Raw genomic sequence first — 14,362 nt, 5'->3', positions numbered from 1 at the left:
GATACTGAGAAAATCACAGGTACTGTTGACCCTTTTTCCTGACAAGAAGTCAAACAAAGATCAAACCACCACAGGCATCTAAAATCAAAGCCAAAGTATCCTACTCAACCACCAACATATATACATCTGCAGAAAAAAAATCCTCCCCTGCAAAAGCAATTTCAAAAAATTGGAACAGGCAACTACTACAACAGATATTCAGATATTAGTGGAAGGACACAGGAAACATGAAAAAGTAAGGACCACAACAATTGTACAGTCATAGATCCCAATCAAAAAGGATTCCTTGAAAAGCCAGATAAAAACTCAAAATATTAATTTTAAAGAAGTTCTATGAGATGCAAGAGAAATCTGAAAACGAATGCAAAGAAATCAGAAAATCAATTGAGTATATGAATGAGAAATTTACCAAGGAGACAGATATCATTTTAAGAAAATTCTGAAAATAAAAAATTTACTGAGAGAAATACAAAGTACATTAGAAAGCTCCAACAATACCATAAACCAAGCAGAAGAAAGAAGAAAGACTCTCAGAACTTAAAGACATGTCTTTTGAAATAATCCAGTCAGGCAAAAGTAAGGAAAAAGAATAAAAAAGAATGAGCAAAGCCTTTGAGAGAGTGGGGCTACATAAAGTGACCCAAAGTTATGAATTATCTCTATTCCAAAGAGAGAAGAGAGATTTTTAAAAAAAGTTTAGAAAACCTATTTAAGGAAGTAATTGATGAGAACTTCCTAAGTTGAGCAAGAGAGTCACACAACCAGATACAGAAGACTCAGCAATCCCAAGGCAAATCCCCTTTGAAAAAAGGACTTTACCTCAGTGTATTATATTCAGAATATCTAAAGTGAAAGTGAAAGAAAGAATTTTAAAATTAGTGAGAGAAAACTGGCTAATTACCTATAAAAGGGAATCACATCAGACCAACAATAGACTTTTCAGTAAAATCTTTACAGGCTAGAAGAGAATGAGATGGTATTTTCAAAGTGCTGGGGAAAAAATAAAAACATCTATTAGTCAAGAATTTTACATCCTGCCAGAATAAGCTTCATAAATTAAGGAAAAATAAAGTCTTTTGCAGACAAGCAAATGCTAAGGAAATTTGTCACCACTAGACTGGTCCTACACAAAATGTTGAAAGGGGTCTTAAACATAAAAACGAAAGGTCAATATTCACCATCATGAAAACACATGGAAATATAAAACTCATAGATCTTATAAAAGCAATCACACAAAAGAGGAAGTGAAAGGAATTAGGCCAGGCACAGTAGTGCATTCATGTAATTTCAGCACTTTGGGAGGCCAAGGTGGGTGAATCACTTGAGCTCAGAAGTTTGAGACCAGCTCAGGCAACATGACAAAAAATAAAAAAATTAGCCTGGCATAGTGACACACACCTGTAGTCCCAGCTACTTGGGAGGCTGAGGTGGAAGGAGGCTTGAGCCTGGGAGGTTGAGGCTATAGTGAGCCATGATCATACAACTGCACTCCAGCCTGGGTGACAGCATGAGACCCTATCTCAAAAAAAAACAACAACAACAAAAAAAAAGGCCAGCCATGGTGGTTCACACCTGTAATCCCAGAATTTTGGGAGGCTGAGGCGGGTGGATCACTTGAGGTCAGGAGTTCAAGATAAGCCTGGCCAACATGGCGAAACCCAGTCTCTACTAAAAATACAAAAAAAAATTAGCTAGGTGTGGTGACACACATCTGTAATCCCAGCTACGTGGAAGGCTGAGGCAAGAGAATTGCTTCTACCCAGGAGGCAGAGTTTGCAGTGAGCCAAGATCACACCACTGCACTCCAGCCTGGGTAACAGAGTGAGACTCCATCTTAAAAAAAAAAACAGAAGGACTCAAATGGCAACACAATAGAATTTCATCAAATCATAAAGTCAAAAACAGAAATAGAAGAAATAATTTATAAAACAACTTGAAAACAATTAACAATATAACAGAAAAAACTTCCCATATCAAGACTAACCTTGAGTGTAAATGGATTAAATAATACTCCACTTAGAAGATACAGATTGGCAGAATCATTTGTTGTCATTTATTTCAATAGTTCTGGGGGTATGGGTTGTTTTTGCTTACATGGATAAGTTCTTTAGTGATGATTTATGAGATTTTGGTGCATCCATCACGCAAGCAGTGTACACTGTACCCAATATGTAGTCTTTTATCCCACACCCCTCTCCTAATCTTACCCCCTGAATCCCCAAAGTCCATTACATCATTCTTACGCCTTTGCATCCTTATAGCTTAGCTCACACTTATAAGTGAGAACATACAATATTTGATTTTCCATTTCCAAGTTACCCTACTTAGAATAATGGCTTCCAGCTCCATCCATGTTTCTGCAAAAGACATTATTTTATTCCTTTTTATGACTGAATAATATTCCATGGTACATATGTACCACATGTTCTTTATCCACTCGTTGATTGATGGGCACATAGGTTGGTTTTATATCCTTGCAATTGCAAATTGTGCTGCTATAAACATGCATGTGCATGTGTCTTTTTCATACAATGACTTATTTTCCTTTAGGTAGATACCCAGTAGCAGGATATCTGGATCAAATGGTAGTTCTACTTTTAGTTTTTTAAGGAAGCTCCATACTGTTTTCCATAGTGGTTGTACTATTTACATTCCCACCAGCAGTGTAAGGGTGTTCCCTTTTCACCACGTCCACTCCAACATCTATTACTTTTTGACTTTTTATTTATGGCCATTCTTGCAGGAGTAAGGTGGTATCTCATTGTGGTTTTAATTTGCAGTTCCCTGATAATTAGTGATGTTGAGCATTTTTTCATATGTTTGGTGGCTGTTTGTATATCTTCTTTTGAGAATTGTCTATTCATGTCCCTTGCCCACTTTTTGATGCAATTATTTGGTTTTTTTCTCGCTAATTGGTTTGAATTCCTTGTGATTCTGAATATTAGTCATTTGTCAGATGCAAAGGAAAATTTTTTTCCATGCTATGGGTGGTCTGTTTACTCTGCTGATTATTTCTTTTGCCGTGCAGAAGCTTTTTAGTTTAATTAGGACCCATTTGTTTATTTCTGTTTTCATTGCATTTGCTTTTGGGGTTTTAGTCATGAATTCTTAGCCTAAGCCAATATCTAGAACAGTTTTTCTGATGTTATCTTCTAGAATTTTTATGGTTTCAGGTCTTAGATTTAAGTCTTCGATCCATCTTTTTTATTTATTTATTTTTTTTTGAGACAGAGTCTCACTCTGTCTGGCTGGAGTGCAATGGTGTGATCTTGGCTCACTGCAGCCTCTGCTTCCCAGGTTCAAGAGATTCTCCTGCCTCAGCCTCCCAAGTAGATAGGACTACAGGCACACACCACCATGCCCAGGTAATTTTTATATTTTTAGTGGATACAGGGTTTCACCATGTTGGCCAGACTGGTTGATCCATCTTGAGTTGACTTTTGTATAAGATGAGAGATGAGGTTCCAGTTTTATTCTTCTACATATGGCTTGGCAGTTTTCCCAGCACCATTTATTGAATAGGGTGTTCTTTCCCCAGTTTGTGTTTTTGTTTTTCATATGCTTTGTTGAAGATCAGTTGGCTGTAAGTGTTTGGCTTTATTTCTGGATTCTCTATTCTGCTCCATTGATCTACATGCCTATTTTTGTTTGTTTGTTTGTTTGTTTGTTGAGATAGGGTCTCGCTCTGTAGCCCATGCTGGAGTGCAGTGGCGCAATCTTGGCTCACTGCAACCTCCGCCTCCTGGGTTCAAGCAATTCTCCTGCCACAGCCTCCCTAGTAGCTGGGACTATGGGGGCCTGCCACAGCCTCCCTAGTAGCTGGGACTATGGAGGCCTGCCACCACACCCAGCTAACTTTTGTGTTTTCAGTAGAGACAAGGTTTCACCATGTTGGCCAGGCTGGTATCAAACTCCTGACCTCAAGTGATCTGCCCACTTTGACCTCCCAAAGTGCTGGGATTTCAGGCGTGAGCCACTGTGCCCAGCTTACATACCTATTTTTATACCAGTATCATGCTGTTTGGGTAACTATAGCCTTGTAGTATAATTTGAAGTCAGGTGATGTGATGCCTCCAGATTTGTTCTTTTTACTTAGTATTGCTTTGGCTATGCAGGTTTTTTGGTTCCAAATGAATTTTAGGATTGTTTTTTCTAGTTCTGTGAAGAATGATGATGGCATTTAGTTAAGAATTGAGTTGAATCTGTAGATTTCTTTGAGTAGTATGGTCATTTTCACAATATTGATTCTACCCATCCATGAGCACAGGATGTTTCCATTTGTTTGCATCATCTATGATTTCTCTCAGTAGTGTTTTGTAGTTTTCCTTTTAGAGATCTTTCACCTCCTTGGTTAAGTACATTCCTAAGGGTTTTTTGTTGGTGGTGGTGTTTGTTTGTTTGTTTGTTTGTTTGTAGCTGTTGTAAAAGGGATTTAGTTCTTTATTTGATTCTCAGCTTGGTCACTGTTGGTGTATAGCAGTACTACTGATTTGTATACATTGATTTTGTATCCTGAGACTTTACTGAATTCATTTATCAGATTTAGGGGCTTTTTGGATGAATCTTAAGGGTTTTCTAGGTATACAATCATATCATCAGCAAACAGCAACAGTTTGACTTCCTCTTTTCCAGTTTGGATGCCCTTTATTTCTTTCTCTTGTCTGATTGCTCTAGCTAGAACTACCAGTACTGTGTTGAATACCTATTCAATCTTGTCTTGTTCCAGTTCTCAGGGGCAATGCTTTCAATTTTTCCCTATTCAGTATGATGTTGGCTGTGGGTTTATCATACATGGCTTTTATTACTTTGTGGTATGTCCTTTCTATCACAAAGGGTTTTTATGATAAAGGGATGCTGGATTTTATCAAATGCTTTTTCTGTGTCTATTGTGATGATCATATGATTTTTGTTTTTAATTCTGTTTATGTAATGCATCACATTTATTGACTAGTGTATGTTAAACCATCCCTGCATTTCTGGTATAAAACCCACCTGATCATGGTAGATTATCTTTTTGATATGTTGATGAATTCAGTTAGCTAGTATTTTGTTGAGGATTTTTGCATGAATGTTTATCAGGAATATTGTTCTGTAGTTTTCTTTTTCTGATATATCTTTTCCCGGTTTTGGTGTTAGGGTGATACTGGCTTCATAGAATGATTTCGGGAGAATTCTTTCTTTACCTTTTGGAATAGTTTCAGTAGGACTGGTACCAATTCTTCTTTGAATGCCTAATAGAATTCAGCTGTTAATCCACCTGGTTCTGGATTTTTTTTGTTGTTGCAAATTTTTAAATTAATGATTTAATCTCTCTGCTTGTTATTGCTTGGTCTGTTCGGGGTTTCTATTTTTTCCTGATTTAATCTAGGAGAGTGGTATGTTTTCAGGAATTTATCCATCTCCTCTAGATTTTCTACTTTGAATGTGTGTATGTGTTCATAGTAGTCTTGAATGATCCTTTGTACTTCTGTGGTACCAGTAGTAATATCTCCCATTTCATTTCTATTTGAAGTTATTTCGATCTTCTCTCTTCTTTTCTTGGTTAATCTCACTAACAGTCTATCAATTTTGTTTATTGTTTCAAAGAACCAGCTTTTTATTTCATTTATCTTTTGTATTTTGTTTGTTTGTTTGTTTCAATTTCATTTAGTTCTGCTCTGACCTTTGTTATTTCTTTTCTTCTGCTGTGTTTGGGTTCAGTTTTCTCCTGTTTCTCTAGTTCCTTGAGGTGCGACCTTAGATTGTTTATTTGTGCCTTTCAGACTTCTTGATGTAGGCATTTAATGCTATGAACCTTTCTCTTAGAACAGCTTTTGCTGTATCCCAGAGGTTTTGATAAGTTGTGTCACTACTATTACTAATTTCAAATAATTTTTTAATTTCCACATTGAATTCATTGCTAACCCAAAAATCACTCGAGAGCAGATTATTTAATTTCCATATATTTGTATAGTTTTGGGGGTTCCTTTTAGAGTTGATTTACAGTTTTATTCCACTGTGGTCTGAGAAGATACTTGATTGGATGTTGGTTTTCTTAAATTTATTGAAACTTGTTTTGTGGCCTACCATATGGTATAACTTGGAGAATGTTCCATGTGCTGATAAGAAGAATGTTTTACAAATATCTGTTAAGTCCATTTGTTCTAGGGTATAGTTTTAGTCCATTGCTTCTTGTTGTGGGAAGTTATGGACCCCTAATGGAGGGACCAGCTGGAGCCGAAGCAGAAGAACATAAATTGTGAATATTTCATGGACATTTATCAGTTCCCAAAATGAATACTTTTATAATTTCTTATGCCTGTCTTTACTGCAATCTCTGAACATAAATTGTGAAGATTTCACGGACATTTATCACTTCCCTAATAATACTCTTATAATTTCTTATGCCTGTCTTTACTTTAATCTCTTAATCCTGTCATCTTCGTAAACTGAGAATGTACGTCACCTCAGGACCACTAGTGTACAAATGGATTGTAGAACATGTGTGTTTGAACAATATTAAATGTGATTGTAAAACATGTGTGTTTGAACAATATGAAATCAGTGCACCTTGCAAAAAAAAAAAACAGAATAACAGCAATTTGCAGGGAACAAGGAAAGATAACCATAAGGTTTGACTACCTGTGGGGTCGAGCAGAATACAGCCATATTTTTCTTCCTGCAGAAAGCCTATAGACAGATGTGCAAGTAGAAGAAATATCACTGAATTCTTTTCCCAGCAAGGAATAACCCTGGGGAAGGAATGCATTCCTGGGGGTAGGTCTACAGACGGCCACTCTGGGAGTGTCTGTCTTATGCAGTTGAGATAAGGACTGAAATACACCCTGGTCTCCTGCAGTACCCTCAGGCTTACTAGGATTGGGAAATTCCAGCCTGGTAAATTCTAGTCAGACTGGTTCTCTGCTCTCGAACCCTGTTTCCTGTTAAGATGCTTATCAAGACAATGCATGCACAGCAGGACACAGACCCTCATCAGTAATTCTAATTTTGCCTCGGCCTTGTGATCCTTATTGCCCTTTGAAGCATGTGATCTTTGTGACTTACTCCCTGTTCATACACCTCCTCCCCTTTTAAAATCCCTAATAAAAACTTGCTGGTTTTGCAGCTCGGGGTCACCATCACGGTCCTACCATTATGTGATGACACCCCCGGAGGCCCAGCTGTAAAATTTCTCTCTTTGTACTCTTTCTCTTTATTTCTCAGACTGGCCAACACTTAGGGAAAATAGAAAGAACCTACGTTGAAATATTGGGGGCTGGTTCCCACAATAGTTTCTTTTTGACTTTCTGTTTTGATGATCTGTTTATTGCTGTCAGTGGAATATTGAAGTCCTCCACCATTATTCTGTTGTTGCCTATCTAATTTCTTAGGTATAATAGTAATTGCTTTATAAATTTGGGAGCTCTGGTATTAGGTGCATATAAACTTAGGATTGTAATATCTTCCTGTCAGACCAATCCTTTTATTATTATATAATGTCTTTCATTGTCTTTTTTCACTATTGTGGCTTTAAAGTCTGTTTTGTCTGATATAAGAATAGCTACTCCTGCTTGCTTTTGGTTTTTCCATTTGTGTAAAATGTTTTTTTCCACCCCTTTACCTTAAGTTTATGTGAGTCTTTATGTGTTAGGTGGGTCTCTTGAAGACAGTAAATATTTAGTTGGTGCATTTTTATCCATTCTGCCATTCTTTATCTCTCAAGTGGAGCATTTGGGCCATTTACATTCAACGTTAATATGGAGATGTGAGGTGCTGTTCTATTCATCATGTTAGTTGTTGCCTAGATACTTTGTTTTTTTCATTGCGTTACTGTTTTGCAGGGCATGTGAGATTTATGCTTTAAGGAGGTTCTATTTTGGTGTATACTGAGGTTTTGTTTAGTGATTTAGAACTCTTTAGCATTTCTTGTAGTGCTGGTTTGGTAATGGCAAATTCTCTCAGCATTTGTTTGTCTGAAAAAGACTTTGTCTCTCCTTCAATTATGAAGCTTAGTTTTGCTGCATATAAAATTCTTGGCTGACAATTATTTTGTTTAAGGAAGCTAAAGATAGTACCCCAATCCCTTCTGGCTGGTAAGGTTTCTGCTGAGAAATTTGCTGTTAATGTAATAGGTTTTCCTCTGTAGGTTACTAGATATTTTTTTCTCACTGCTCTTAAGATTCTTTCCTTCATTTTCACACTAGATAGTCTGATGACTATGTGCCTTGGGGATAATCTTTTTACAATGAATTTCCCAGGTGTTATTTGAGTTTCTTGTATCTGGATGTCAAGCTCTCTAGCAAGGTCAGGGAAGTTTTCCTCAGTTATTCCCTCAAATAAGTTTTCCAAACTTTTAGATTTCTCTTCTCCCTCAGGAACACCAATTATTCTTAGATTTGGCCATTTTACATAATCCCATATTTTTAGAGACTTTGTCCTATTTTTATTTTCTTTCTCTGTCTTTGTTTAATTGGTTTAATTCAAAAGCCTTAACTTCGAGTTCTGAAATTCTTTTTGCTACCTATTCTAGTCTACTGTTGAAACTTTCCACCGCATTTTGTATTTCCCTAAGTGTATCTTTCATTTCCAGAAGTTCTGATTGTTTCTTTATGATATCTATTTCTCTGAAAAAGTTTTCATTCATATTCTGGATTTTTAAAAATTCTTTAAGTTGGTTTTCACCTTTCTCTGGTATATCCTTGAGTAGCTTAATAATCAACCTTCTGATTATTTATCTGGCATTTCAGAAATTTCTTCTTGGCTTGGATCCATTTCTGGGGAACAAGAATGATATTTTGGGGGTGTTATAGAACCCTGTTTTTTCCTATTCAAAGAATTACTTTTCTGGTTCCTTCTTATTTGGGTAGACTATTTCTTCAAATTATTCTTAATTTTTTTTGTTTTGACTGTGGGGATTTTTTCTATTTCTTTTTTTCCCCCTTTTAAGGGTCAGACTTTACTGACTTTAATGTTTACAGTTTATTTTAACATAATTTGATTCTTGGTGCTTTTAGGGGGAAAACACTGTATGAGTTCCTTTATCATAGAGAGTCTTTGTGCTCTGGTTGTAGTAGTTAGGTACTTGGAGTGTGGGCCAGTTCACCGTGTCCTATGGAGCTGGAATGGTAGCAATCTCTTGAGGCTTATCTCATTCTCTCATAGTATTCACTTTATTTGTTTAATTTTTCCCAGTATTTTATTTACTGAGTTGATGATTCACGCTTCAGGCCAATAAGGGAGGTATCCTTAGGTAGGCACTGGTTGTAGCTAAAGCAGGTTTGTAGATATAATACCCACTGGAGAGCAGAAGTCCCACCCTTGATGAATGTGGCTGGGGAAGCTCTCAATTAGATGTTCAGAGATCTTATCAAAATGAAGAGTGGGAGTTACCTCAATTCCCCTGCCAGGCCAGCAGGTAGGCTATTCACCTCACAGCCTCACTCCTGTCCCAGTGTTTCAGCTATTCAGATCATATAAGCACCTCTTTTCATTGTAGAAGTGTTAATCTTCCAACTATGGAGGAATTGCGACTCTGCTTCTCATGCAGGCCTGAATCTAGGGAGTGCTCCTCCTATGGGGCTACAATCACCCTAAATTGTACCAGGAAGGCTGTCTACAGATGCATCCATGCTTCATTCCCATGGGAGAAGCCCCAGCTGTGTCTGCAGTAGTGTGCCGGGGGAACAAGGACCCCTTCTCCAAGGCCCTTTATGATCACAGAGGCTGCCTGCCAGTTGACGTAGGCATACAGATTTTCCCTACTGTGCCCAGCTCTGCAACTGTGTCTCTGCTATAAGAAACTTCCCACCAGTAGAAAGATCTGGGACTAAAGGCCCACCATTTAGATTATTTTGTCCCATAGGGTGATCCTTTGATGTGGTGCTCTCCCACTTCTGCCAGGACTAGGGCTTCCTGAGAGCTGGACTGCAGTGGTAATTATTGCTCTTCTGGGTCTAGCCCACCAGTGGGACTACCAGGCTTTGGGCTGGTGCTGAGGAATATTTCAGGTCTCCCAGCAGTGGATACCAGCATCTGCTCTGATGGTGACAGCAGGGGAGTGACGTAGACTTTATGAGACTCCTCGGTTGTAAATAGGTTTAGCATGCTGGATTTCTCAAATGCCAGTTATGCTAGCAATGAATTTGTGACATGGACAGACTCAGGACCTCTGGTTAGCCAGCATGTTGCAGGCATCATTTTCTCTTCCCTGGGTGCAGTGTTATTCTGTTAAGAGGTGCTGTAATGGCCTGAGTTGGTTGGCCTCCAGCCGGGAGGTAGCACTTGCAAAAGAGTACCAGCTGCATTAGTAGCAGTAGGATTTAAGCTTTTCCTAAATTGTCCAGGGGAAGTATTCTAGCTTCTCAGGCAATGGATAGGGCTATAAAGCTCCCAAAAGTTTATGTCTTTGTGTTAAGTTACCAGGGCAGGTAGAGAAATACCATCAGGTAGGGTCAGGATTAGGCAGGTCTGAGCTCAGACTCTCCTTGTCTGGGGCCTGCCTCAGCCACTATGGGGAACAGAGGGTGGTTCCCAGGCCACCAGGATAATGTTCCAGAAGAAAGTATAACTGTCTCTACTGTGCAGAAGAGTTCACAAAGGGAGTGAGGATTAGCTGACAGCAGTAGGTCCCACCCAGCTCCCACACAGTTGGTGAGGCTGGTCTCACTCCCACAGTGTCCCGCTAACAGCACCAGGTTTAGATCCAGGCAGTCTGCACACAGAACTCAGACCTGACCCAAGCCATAAGTTTCCCCACAGAGACAGCAATAACAGCTTTAAGGCCATTCCCCTCCCCATCTGCCCGCAAGGCAGGCACCCAGCTTCTGTGTTTGTGTCTGCAGCATACTTCCTGCTCACTCCTGGATTCTGTTCAAGAGAGTTTGTTCCCACTCAAAATTATATCACAAAATTCAGTTGGGAGCTTCTTTCACTCTGTGACCCCTCCCTGGGTTCATTGGCTAACTTCCCCAAGGGCGCCTGTGGGAAATAATCAGGAATAGCTTCCCTGGGCTCATGCTGCAGATTGTGAATGCCTACAAGGCACTTCCCACTGCTGCTTCTACTTTAATATTTCACTTTTCTCCCTAAATTCATTCCAGCTCTCAGTAGGGTTAAGGCCTTCTCCCATGATCTGGGTTTTCAGATTCCCCAGTAGGGATGTGTGTTTAGATGCAGGTTCTCCCCCTCACACACTCCGGGAACTTTTAATTTTTCACCTGTCTCATGGAGTAGGCTACAGCCTGCTGCTTCTTTCAAAGGCTCTGTGAATTCTTTCAGTTTTCCTGACAAGTTCCTGTGGTAATTCATGGAAAAAAAATTAACAGTATGAATCTCCACCCACTATTCTGTCCTTTCAAGTGGGAGAAGGACACTAACACTACCTCCTATCCACTATCTTGAAAAAAAAACAGAATGGGTTTTTTTAATGATCCAAGAATATGCTGTCTACAAGAAAGTCATCTTATCCATAAAGACACACATAGACTGATAAAAGTAAAGGTATGGAAAAAGATATTCCACACAAACAGAAACCAAAAGTGAACAGAAGTAGCTATACTTATATCAAATAAAACAAGTTATCAATAAAAAATTGTAATAAAAGACAAAGAAGGTAATTATATAAAGATAAAGGGATCAAATCAGCAGGAGGATATAACAAACCTAAATATATAGGCACCCAACATCAGAGCACCCAAATTCACAAAACAAATGTTACTAGATCTAAAGAAATAGACAACACTATAATAACTGTGGGAGATTTTAGCACTCCACTCATAGCACTAGATAGGTAATTGAGACATAAAATTAACAAAGAAACACTGAACTTAAATTGGACTTTAGACAAAATGGACTTATCAATTATTTATATGACATGCTACCCAACGACTATAAAATGTACCTTCTTTTTATCAGCAAATGGAATATTCTTCAAGACAGACCATGTTTAGGCCACAAAGCAAGTCTTAACAATTTTTTAAAAATAAAAATCATACCAAGTATCTTCTCAGACTACAGTGGAATAAACCTAGAAATCAATACCAAGAGGAACTTCAGAAACTATTCAAATATATGAAAATTGAACAGCATGCTCCTGAATGATTACTGGGTCAATAAAGAAATTTAAATGGAAAATTTAAAAAAATTAAAACTAATGAAAATGAAAAGACAACATACCAAAACCCATGGGACACTACAAAAGCAATGCTGAATAAATTTTACAGTATTAAATGCCTACATCAAAAAAGCAGAAAGATCACAAATTAACAACCTAATGGCACACCTCACAGAAATAGAAAAACAAGAACAAACCGAACCCAAAGTTAGCTGAAGGAAACAAATAACAAAGATCAGAGCAGAACTAAATAAAATGAGACCAGAAAAAAAGATCAATGAAATAAAAAGGTGGTTGTTCAAAAAGATAAACAAAATTGATAAACCACTATCTAGATTAATCAAACAGAGAGAGGATCCAAATAAACACAATCAGAAATGAAAAAGGAGACATCACAACTGATACCACAGAAATACAAAAGATCATCAGAGACTATTATGAACAACTATATGTTAACAAACTAGAAAACCTAGAGGAAATGGATAAATTCCTGGAAACATATAACCTTCCAAGATTGATCCAGGAAGAAATAAAACTCCTAAACAGACCAATAATGAATAGCAAAATTTAGTCAATAATTTATAAAATCTTCCCCCAAAAAAAAGCCCAGAACCAGATGGATTCACATTCAAATTCTACCAACTATACAAAGAAGAATTAATGTCAGTCTTCCTGAAACTATTAAAAAAAAATTGAGGAGGAAGGAATTATCCCTAATTCATGCTATGAGATCAATATCACCCTAATACCAAAACCAGACAAGGACACAGCAAAAAAATAAAACTATAGATCAATATTCCTCATGAACATAGATGCAAAAATCCTCAACAAAATACTAGCAAATCAAATTCAATAGCACATTACAAACATAATACACACCAGGCATTGCAGCTTACACATGTAATCCCAGCACTTTGGGAAGCTAAAGCAGGAGAAGTGCTTGGGGCCAGGAGTTTGAGACCAGCCCGGGCAACATAGTGAGACCTTGTCTCTACTAAAAGTTTAAAAATCAGTTGGGTATGGCAGTGCACACCTATAGTCCCAGCTACTCAGGAGGCTGAGGCAGAAAGATTGTTTTGTAGCAGGACGAGCTGCAGACAAAACCCCTCAGACACCGAGTTAAAGAAGGAAGGGCTTTATTCAGCTGGGAGCTTTGGCAAAACTCACGTCTCCAAAAACCAAGCTCCCCGAGTGAGCAATTCCTGTCCCTTTAAAGGCTCACAACTCTAAGGGGGTCCATGTGAGAGGGTCGTGATCAATTGAGCAAGCAGTGGGTACATGACTGGGGGCTGCATGCACCAGTAATTAGAATGGAACAGAACAAGACAGGGATTTTCACACTTTTCCATACAATGTCTGGAATCCATAGCTAATATAACCAGTTAGGTCAGGGGTTGATCTTTGACCAGGCCCAGGTGCGGCACCGGGCTGTCTGCCTGTGGATTTCATCTCTGCCTTTTAGTTTTTACTTCTTTCTTTGGAGGCAGAAATTGGGCATAAGACTATATGAGGGGTGGTCTCCTCCCTTATTCCCCCCCTTTGAGAATCTCACTCAATAGTGGGAGTTCTCATTTTCATTTTCACTATCTATGTCTTCTTGCAAGACAGATCAATAGTGATTCATATTGTGCTGAAGCATTTTGGTGAACTAAGGTAGCAATGAAGCTTTTTATCATTTGAAGAAGTACAGGTAGCAAACAAGGGAGCAATAAGCAGGTTTTTATTACTATTATAACTCTTATTATAAGAGTTTTAAATCTTTTTAGTGCTGGGAACCATTTTCCAAACATAGCCTTAGGATCAAATCCATGCCACACTTGCACGGGCACATGTGCCAGTTTTGTCATATTTCTAACTATGTCTTCAACTACTTGCCTTTGATCACCTATATGTAGACAGCAATTAGTAAGGTTAAATTTTCTACAGACCCTTCTTTCAGCTGCTAGCAAGTAGTTGAGAGCTAATCTATTTTGATAGATAGCATTTCTCATCTGAGTTTCTTGCCAGGCCAGAATAGTCAAGGCTTTGCCAGTCTTAATAGTGATTATTTCTAAGACAGCTTGTAACCATATGATTCAGTTGAGCATGTAAATGGGGGTCAGGTATCCTCACAAGCTGTCTTGTGCCCAAGTACCAGGCCTATAATATTGTATGATCCTCTCAGGGGGCCATTTATCATCTTTTTAATTTTTTATAGCTATGCTTTTCTTTTTGCGGGAAGCACAGACAGGAAAGCCTAGGAGTTCACCTGTCTTTATGGGCAGTAGGAAG

The sequence above is a fragment of the Gorilla gorilla genome, chromosome 4, assembly GCF_029281585.2.
Source record: "Gorilla gorilla gorilla isolate KB3781 chromosome 4, NHGRI_mGorGor1-v2.1_pri, whole genome shotgun sequence".
Lineage (NCBI taxonomy): Eukaryota > Metazoa > Chordata > Mammalia > Primates > Hominidae > Gorilla > Gorilla gorilla.
The sequence above is the reverse complement of the archived record's forward strand: the minus strand, read 5'-3'. Positions refer to the sequence as shown.